Source organism: Tupaia chinensis, unplaced genomic scaffold, assembly GCF_000334495.1.
Source record: "Tupaia chinensis unplaced genomic scaffold, TupChi_1.0 Scaffold000248_1, whole genome shotgun sequence".
NCBI classification, from domain to species: domain Eukaryota; kingdom Metazoa; phylum Chordata; class Mammalia; order Scandentia; family Tupaiidae; genus Tupaia; species Tupaia belangeri.
In genome coordinates, this window is record NW_006159726.1 from 4,571,131 (window position 1) to 4,580,907 (window position 9,777).

The 9,777-nt window shown below is 44.9% G+C and overlaps 1 pseudogene; it reads left to right on the forward strand.

Annotated features, from left to right (window-relative positions):
- The window catches only part of LOC102497238 (ATP-binding cassette sub-family F member 2 pseudogene), a 4,029-nt pseudogene extending 398 nt beyond the window's left edge, over window positions 1-3,631 (forward strand).
- Window positions 3,632-9,777: the final 6,146 nt, after the last annotated feature.

Consider the following 9,777-nt stretch of genomic DNA (forward strand, 5'->3'; position numbering starts at 1 on the left):
AGGGCAGGAGAACCTTCCTGACTTCCGGTTCTGATTTCCGGCTTGCTCAGAGCTGCGTCACCCACATCTTACCTCTTGCTTTCTCTTCACTCCATTGGAACCCTGACATGTAATAAAGCTCCCTTTCCTCAATTTCCCCCAAATACCGCTCACCAATATTTGTGTGGGTGCACGGCAGACTTTTACTAAAGGATCTGGAGGCAGCAATGGGGGGAGAGGTTCAAACAGAAGAGTATACAGCCAGCAACCATCCTCCCCCTGGCCCCTCCATTGCCGACCAGGAACCTTTTGCTGGGCGTCTCTTTCACTCAGCTCTACCTCCACACACTTGGCGGGGACATCTTCCTCTTCTTCACTTCCTTTGCTTCTCCCTCTAGCTCCCCCACACCAGATGCCCTAATGTTTTTTTATTTTGTTTTGTTTTGTTTTGTTTTAGAGATTTTTGCTACATGGCACATGCGCTCGCCAGACAGAAAAAGACAGAAAGTGAGAAATCACTCCCCGGGGGGATGGCCACACCGCAATCCCTTCTCCTCCATTCTCCTCTCGGGATCTTGGGCACGCACGCACACAGACCCGGTGTGGTTTGAAGCCACTGGGTCCAGGACGCGAACCCCATTCGACTACGTGGGAGTCCGGCAACATAGCCACTACGCTAACTGCTGGTCCCCAGATGTCCTAATGTTTTGTTTTTAAGAGAGATTTTTGCCATTGGGCACATGTGCTCACTGGAGATACGGAAAGAGACAGAGAGAAAGAAAGTGAGAGATCACCCCCCAGGGAGGATGATCATACAGCACTCCCTTCTTCTTCATTCTCCTCTCAGGATTTTGGGCACATGCTCACATGCGCCCAGCATGAGTTTGAAGCCGCAGGGTCCAGGACTCGAACCATTGCTGGCCATGTGGGCGTCTGGCACCGTAACCACTGCGCCACCTGTTGGCCCCAAGATGCCCTAATTTTTCATCCCTTTCCTGTGCTGAGCAGTTTTACTCTCCCTGTTCCTCATCCCCAGGTCCTCCCAGCCCTGCTATCTTTCTTTTTCTTTCTTTTTCTTTTTCTTTTTTTGGAGAGGTTTTTGCTACAGGGTGCGTGCGCTCGTCAGAGACAGAGAGACAGAAAGTGAGAAATCACCCCCCAGGGGAGATGGCCATGCCACAATCCCATCCCTTCTCCTCCAGTCTCCTCTTGGGATTTTGAGTACACACGTATGCATGCCCGGCGTGAGTTCAAGCCACCGGGTCCAGGACGCGAACCATGGTCGACATGGGAGTTCAACGACATAGCCATTATGCTAACTGCTGGTCCCGACCCTGCTATCTTTCTATGACCATGGTAGCCCATCAGTTTGCTTTACTGACTAAGATAGTTCTCCCCAATAAGAATTCAGTTGTGTCATTCAGGAGTCCTTTGGGCAGCAATGAACAGAAAGTCCCAAGTAATAATGGCTTAAATCAGCCATCATCCCTAGGGACCAGCAGATGGCATAAAAGTTACATTGCTGGACTCCCACATAGTTGACTGAGGTTCAAGTCCCAGACCCAATGGCTTAAAACTCATGCCAGGCATGTGTGCATGCGTGCCTGAAATCCCAAGAGGAGAATGGAAGAGAAGGGATTGTGGCATGGCCATCCTCCCTGGGGAGTGATTTCTCACTTTCTGTCTCTATCTCTCTCTGTCTCTCCAGCAAACGCACGCACCCTATAGCAAAAATCTCTAGAAAAATCAGCCACCCTAAAGCTTTTTTGGTCTCATGACTCTTTTATACTCTTAAAAATCATTGAGGACTCCAAAGAAGTCAAACCAAAATTTTAAATGCACATTTATTAATGCACTTAAAAATAATTGTAGTGAGGGGTTGGCAGGTGGTGTGGTGGTTAGAAGTGCTGGATTCCCACATGGTCAACTGCGGTTCAAGTCCCAAACATGGCAGCTTGCTTTCTCACTTTCGTTTTCTCTGTCTCTCTCTGGTCAAATGAAAAAATAATAACAAATGCAATTAAATAAATGTTTTTAAAAGAACTCATTTATCAATAAAGACTTTAAAAATAATAATAATAGTAGTAAGACAGAGACTGAGCGGTGAGGCCCAGCTCCCTGAAAGAATAGTAAACTACCAGTGGCTCTTCACCATGCCCTCCAACCTGGCCAAGAAGAAAGCAGCCAAATGTTGCTTAATCAGCTAGACATCCCCCACTAATCTGCTTACATTTCCTTGAGAAGCGAATTTCCTGCCCTGATCAGGTTTTTCTATGTAGCCACATGGGAAGATGCTCCGGTCCCCTTCGCTGCCTCCATTTGCTAGCTTTCTCCTGCCTCAGTGCTGTTTCTGGATGAGCCCACCAACCACCTGGACCTAGATGCCCGTGTGTGGTTGGAAGAACTAAAAACTCTGAAGCACATCCTGGTCCTTGTCTTCCATTCCCAGGATTTTCCAAATGGTGTCTGTACCAACATCATTTATATGCACAACAAGAAACTTAAGTATTATACGGATAACTATGATCAGTACATGAAGACATGCCTAGAGCTGGAGGAAAGCCAGATGAAGAGGTTTCACTGGGAGCAGGACCATATCGCACACATGGAGAACTACATTGCTAGGGTCGAGCATGGCAGCACCAAGCTGGCCAGGCAGTCCCAGGGCAAGAAGAAGACCCTACAGAAAATGATGGCATCAGGACTGACAGAGAACTCACACAGGGCGCATGTGTGTGCATGCTCAGGATCCTGAGAGGAGAATAGAGAAGAAGGGATTGCGCATGGCTATCCCCCATGGGGGATGGTGGTGAATTCTTGCTTTCTGTCTCTGTCTCTCTCTGTCCTTCCAGTGAGCACATGTGTCCTATAGCAAAAATCTCTTGGGAGGGGGGGAAGGGTCGTGAGCGACAAGACACTCTCGTTTTATTTCCCACCATGTGGCAAGACCCCTCCACCTGTCATTATGGTGCAAAATGTGAGCTTCAAGTATACAAAGGATGGGCCTTGCATCTCTAATGACGTAGAGTTTGGTATTGACCTTGACACGTGAATGGCTCTGGTAGGGCCCAACAGAGCAGGGAAGTCAACCCTCTTGACAAGAAGCTGCTTACTAGAGAGCTACTCCTCACAGATGGAATGATCTGAAAACACCCTCACATCAAGATTGGGCATTACCATCAGCATTTGCAAGAACAGCTGGACTTAGACCTCTCATCTTTGGAGTCCATGATGAAGTGCTACCCAGAGATCAAGGAGAAGGAAGAAACAAGGAAGATCATTGGGTGATATGGTCTCTCTGGAAAACAGCAGGTGAGCCCAATCTGGAACCTGTCAGATAGCTAGATGTGCCGAGTGTCTGGCCTGGCTGGCCTGGCAAAACCTCCACATGCTCTTCCTGGATGAGCCCACCAATCTCCTGGGTATTGAGACCATCAGTGCACTGGCAGATGCCATCAGTGAGTTTGAGGGCGGTAGGATGCTAGTCAGCCATGACTTCAGACTCATTCAGCAGGTTGTACAGGAAATTTGGGTCTGTGAGAAGCAGACAATCACTAAGTGACCTGGAGACATCCTGGCCTGTAAGGAGCACCTCCAGTCCAAGCTGGTAGATGAGAAACCCCAGATCACCAAGAGGACCCACAACATGTGAGCCCTCTGCCCAGGCTGGAGTCAGGAGCTCCATCTGAGAACTAACAGCTGCTACCCTGACCAGTCATGCAGCATAAGAACCTGGAGCTACACTTCTGCATTGCTGCAATACTGCTCCCCTGGCCTCTCCCCACCCCTCAACCTGCCTTAGCTGCACTCTGTTATCTTATCTAAAGTTGGACAGTACCTGTCTGTTTCCTGTCCTCCTTCCGGTTACATGTGTTCTGGGTTTTGGTGATGTTGGAGGAATACCATCCCCAGCCCATGACCCCTGTTCGTTTTTGTTTCTGGTTTGGAGCTCTGGACCAGGGCCTTAGTCCTGGTCAGTTTTAAAATAATTATCTAACAGTGTAACTTTTAGACCTGTGTGACATCTACAAAGCATCCAATAAAAAAGGAGGAAGCCATGGTACTAAAAAAAATTTTTAATAAATAAATAATAGCAGTAAGCCCATTACATGTTAACAGAAATAACACGTTTTTATGTAGTAAAGTTTCCAAAACAAGAAAATTAGTAAGAAGAATGACATTATTTTATGTCGGTGCAAATCTAGCTCACTGACTTAACAGAAAACAGCTGGATTCTCTATCTGCTTCTCCTACTGAGTAAGGAGATATCAAACACCACATAGCCTCTAGAAAACTCTGGGACTGGCAGGTGGTGTGGTAGTTAAAGGCACTGGATTCTCACATGGCCAACTGCAGTTCAAGTCCCAGACCTGGTGGCTTGCTTTCTTGCTTTCCCTGTCTCTCTCTGGTCAAATTTTTAAAAATAATAATAATAACAAATGGAATTAAATAAGGTTTTTGTCCTTGTGGGAACCCTTTAAGGATCTAGGGTTCCTCAGAGATTTCTGGAAAATACTTTGAATACTACTATCTTAAAACATAGAGACATTTTGGGCCAGCAGGTGGCATGGTGGTTAAGGATGCTGAACTCACACATGACCTACTGTGGTTCAAGTCCTGGACCTGGCGACTTACTTTCACACTTTTTTCTCCCCATCCCCGTCCCTTGCTGGTCAAATTTAAATTAATTAGTTAATTTTTTAAAAACCATAGAAACATTTATTGTTTACTTAATAAAAGGTCTGACAGCAGGGCCAGCAGATGGTATGGTGGTTAAGGCGCTAGACTCGTACATGGCCAACCACAATTCAAGTCCTGGATCTGATGGCACACACCAAATGCGTGTGCATGAATGCCCAAGATGCTAAAGATCCCAGGAGAAGAAGGGATTGTGACATGCCCATCCCCCCGGGGGTGATTTCTCACTTTCCCTCTCACTGTCTCTCTCGGGTGAGTGCACATGCCCTGTGGCAAAAACTTAAATAAAATTAAAATGACAGCTCTGAGATAGGTGAGCTCAGGGTTGGTTCAACAAGTAAAAATGTCATCAAGGACCTAGTGTTTTCCTACTTTCTGTTCCTGCACCACTGCCTGTTGGCTTATCATCTTTGAGCTTGCTGCAAAACGGCAGCCTCAGCTCCAGATACTATGTCTTTGAAATGTACAAAGGAAGGAAGAAGAGTTCCAGGGAGCCATAACTCTTCTGTTCATCTCTGTTTCTTACCAGAAGAGAAACTTTTTTTCAGAAGCACTCTGGCAGACTTCTCCTTAAATGCTATTGGCCCAGCTGAGTCACATGGGTGCTCTTAACTGCAAAGCAATATGGGAAAGCAGGTTTCTGACAAAAAGGAGCAATGGGCTTAAAATCAATAGGCTGGAATACAAGAGACTGAAACCAAGCCTCTCTTATCTAACAAAATCATGCATCTGTTAGCCATGCAGGATTGATTAGCTGGTGAGCAATAAACAGTGCTACCTCCAGCTCTTAAACTAATAGATCTTTCTCCTGCTACACCTTTATCCACAATAAGCAAGTAGAATGTGCCATCGACAATTAGCAGAGCCTCAACTATAAGGCTTGGAGATTTCTAGTAAAAAAAAATGATAACATGAGGCTCTCTGGTCAACTTGATCCAACAAGTTGGGTGAAAATACAGAAAAGCATTATCATTTTTCAGACATTAAAATAAACATTAAAAATGGCCCAGCCATTGGGCCAGCTGGTGGCATGGTGGTTAAGGTGGCTGAATTCCACATGGCCAACGTTACAGTTCAATACTGGACTCAGTGGCTTGAAAAGGACACCAGGCATGTGTAAGTGTGTGCTCAAAATCCCAAGAGGAGAATGGATGAAAGGAGATTGTGACATGGTCATCCTCCCTGGAAGGTAATTTCTCATTTTCTATCTCTCTGTGTCTCTCTCAGGCAAGCACACACACCCTATAGCAAAAAACTATAAATGGCCCAGCCATGGTGGTGCTGACAGTAGGGTGCTGTTGTGTGATACAGGAGCCATATGGGAGGCCTGCATACAGGTCCCAGGTCTACCCAATCATGCTGGGTGTGCCCACGGGTGCACTCATGATCCTGGCTGGCTGGAAGGCCGATGGAACATCACAGTGTAGCAAGACTATTGCAGGGGTGGTCCCTGTCTCTTCTCTTTCTCTCTCTTTATGCAAATCGATCAATAATTTTCTTTTTTTTAAATTTTTGCTATAGGGCGCATGTGCTCATCAGAGGTACAGAGAGAGACAGAGACAGAAAGCAAGAAATCATCCCCTGGGGGGATGGCCACACTGCAGTCCCTTCTCTCCCATTCTCCTCTCAGGATTTTGCTCATGCACGCACATGCACCCTGTGTGAGTTTTATGCCACCAGGACCGGGACTCAAACCATGGTCAACTATGTGGAAATCCAGTGATGTAACCATTACGCCATCTGCTGGTAACAATAAGTTAAATTTGAAAAAAATGAATATTAAATTAAACACAAAAATCTTTCATCATGTAGATTCCCAAGGTTATCTCTAAGGTCATTTTATGAATATCCTTTCAGAAATGAGTTCTCTTTGGTTTTCTTGAATATAAGGTATTTGTGGAAACAACAGAATTCTGCACTAAAAATGATCATGAAGACTGAATAATATCTTGGCCAGCAGATGATGTGGAGGTTAAAGCAGCAGGATCCCACATGGCTGACTGTGCTGTTAAAGTTCTGAACCTATAGTCTTGAAAAACACTCCAGGTATGCATGCTTGCATGCCCAAAATCCTGAGAAGAGAATGAAGGAGAAGGGATTGCAGTGTAGCCATCTCCCCTCTCTCTGTCTCTGTCTCTGGCAAGTGCACACACCCTATAACAAAAATGTAACATAAGTGGATTTCCCATAAGTAGATTTCTACTGGGTCATAGGGAAAATCATGACATACTTTTGCATAGAAAAATACGTCCAACTTTTTTGACGACCCAGTAGCAAAGCTATGACTCTATATAATTGCTGTTTGGTAGATGCCCAAAGGTGATGGGCCAGAGACTTGGAGATGCACAGACAATATTTCAGGAAGAAGCCATTGAGCAGGCTTGCATAAATAGTAGCCCTCCCCTCCCCACTTGCCCATGGTTCCACTTCCCACAATTTCAGCTACCCGTGATCAGCCAGTCTGCAAATAGGTGAGTACATCACAGTAAGATATTTTGAGAGAGACAGAGAGAGAGGCCACATTCATGTAAGTTTTACTGCAGTATATTGTTATAATTGTTATATTTTATTGTTAGTTATTGTCACTAATCTACTATTTTTAATTTGTCAGTTAAATTTTATTATGGGTGGGACCAGCAGTTAGCATAATGGCTATGTTGCTGGACTCCCACGTAGTCGACCGCGGTTCGCGTCCTGGACCCGGCGGCTTAAAACTCATGCTGGGCGCGTGTGCGTGCGTGCCCAAGATCCCGAGAGGAGAATGGAGGAGAAGGGATTGAGGTGTGGCCATCTCCCCTGGGGGAGGGGGTGATTTCTCGCTTTCTGTCTCTCTGTCTCTCTGGCGAGCACATGCACCCTATAGCAAAAACCTCTAAAAAAAATTATTATGGGTATGTATGTATGTATAGGAAAGAACATTTTATATATATATATATACACATACATATATATATATATACATATATATATGGTTTGGATCTACACCTTCAGGCATCCATTAGAGATTTTGGAACGTATCTCCACAGATAAGGGGGAGACTACTGTATAAGTAAGAATATTTTATTATGAAACTTACCTCATTCTAAAAAGGATTCTAGTAACATGCCAAATAAAAAATGAAAATTAAGGGCGTGGTGGCGCCCACCCTATGGCAAAAAATGAAAATTAAATTAGTATCTAAATTGTTCAGGAATGAAAGGTATAGGAAAAATAGGTTGAAGTCTAGGCTAGTGCCTAAAATTCATGACATAAAGTTAAATATTATTTTTAGAGGTGTCACAATTTCAACAGATTTTTTTTCAAGAATTAGTTTTTATTTAATTTTTTATTCATCATTAGTATTTTTAAAAATTTGACCAGAGAGAGACAGAGAGATGGAAAGTGAGAAAGCAAGCCACCAGGTCCAGGACTGGAGCCATGGTCAGCCATGTGGGAGTCCAACACCTTAACCACCATGCCACTCACTGGCCCCTCAACAGATGGGTTTTAAAGATCTAATGGGCTTTCATTAGTGATTCATGAATCGAGTGGCACTTTATGTACAAAATAGAAGGAACTCCGCTTCTTTTTTTTTGGAGAGGTTTTTGCTGTAGGGCGCGTGAGCTTGCCAGAAAGACAGAAAGAGACAGAGAGACAGAAAGTGAGAAATCACCCCCCAGGGGGCTGACCACGCCACAATTCCTTCTCCTCCATTCTCCTCTCAGGATCTTGGGCACGCATGCACACGCGCCCAGTGTGAGTTTAAGCCACTGGGTCTGGGACTTGAACCGCAGTCGACTACATGGGAGTCCAGTGACATAGCCATTGTGCCAACTGCTGGTCTCAAAAAAGCTCCACTTCTGGGCTTGGCAGAATGAACTACTTTTGTAGGGCAGCACAGCAGGAACAAGGAAACAGTGTAGTACAAAAAGAGGACTGATTAACTTCAATTTACTTGTCTTTTGCTTTTTCTTTTTAAGAGAGATATTCACTATAGGGTGCATGCACTCACTGGAGAGACAGAGAGAGATAGAGAGACTGAAAGCGAGAAATCACCCATCAGGGGTGATGGCCACGCCACAATCCCTTCTCCATTCTCCTTTCAGGATTTTGGGCATGCACGTACATGTGCTCGGCATGAGTTTTAAGCTGTCACGTCTGGGACTTGAACCGTGATCACCTACATAGGAGTCCAGCAATGTAACTATAATGTCATCTTCTGGTCCCCTTAGGCTACTTTTCATGTTTGGGTTCAACAAAGGGAACATCTTAGTCTATTTGTGTTGCTGTAACACAATACCTGAGACTGGGTAATGTGTAAAGAATAGACATGTATTTCTCACAGTTCTGGAGGTTAGGAAGTCTAAGATTAAGGTGCCAGCATCTGGCCAGGGCCTTCTCACTGTACTCTCACATGGTGGAAAGCAGAAGGGCAAGGGAGGGATGAATTCTGTGTCTTCACATGGCAGAAAAGAAGGAGAGAGAATTCATGCCCATGAAGCTCTCCCCCACACACACTTTTTTTTGACAGAATCTCACCATGTCATGATCCTCCTGTTTCAGTCTCCCAGCCGGGACAACAGATGTGCGTCACCACCCTCACATCTAGTTCTTTTCTCTTTCTTTCTTTCTTTCTTTCTTTCTTTCTTTCTTTCTTTCTTTCTTTCTTTCTTTCTTTCTTTCTTTCTTTCTTTCTTTCTTTTTTTGTAAATAAGGGGTCTCATTATATTGTCCAGGCCAGCCTTGAGTTCAAGACTTTCCTACCCCAGCCTCTCCAATTCACTGGGATCCAGGGACATCCCACCATTCCTGGCCCTTACATTGGACTGGGAATTGAACCTAGGCCTCCCATGTGATCCCAGGCTACAGAACACAGCATCTCAGCAGCGCACACCCCCACAGCTATCCCACAAACGTTTTTGTAATGGCATTAATTCATTCTTGAAGGTAGAACCCTTATGGACCTAATCATCTCCCATTAGGCCCCACCTCCCAACACTACTGCAAGGGAGATTATTTTTCTAACACATGAATTTTGGAGGACACATTCAAATCATGGCAGGGATGTTCTTATGCCAGTTCAAGTTGACTAGGCCCCTTTTAATTGGTTGCTATAAATCT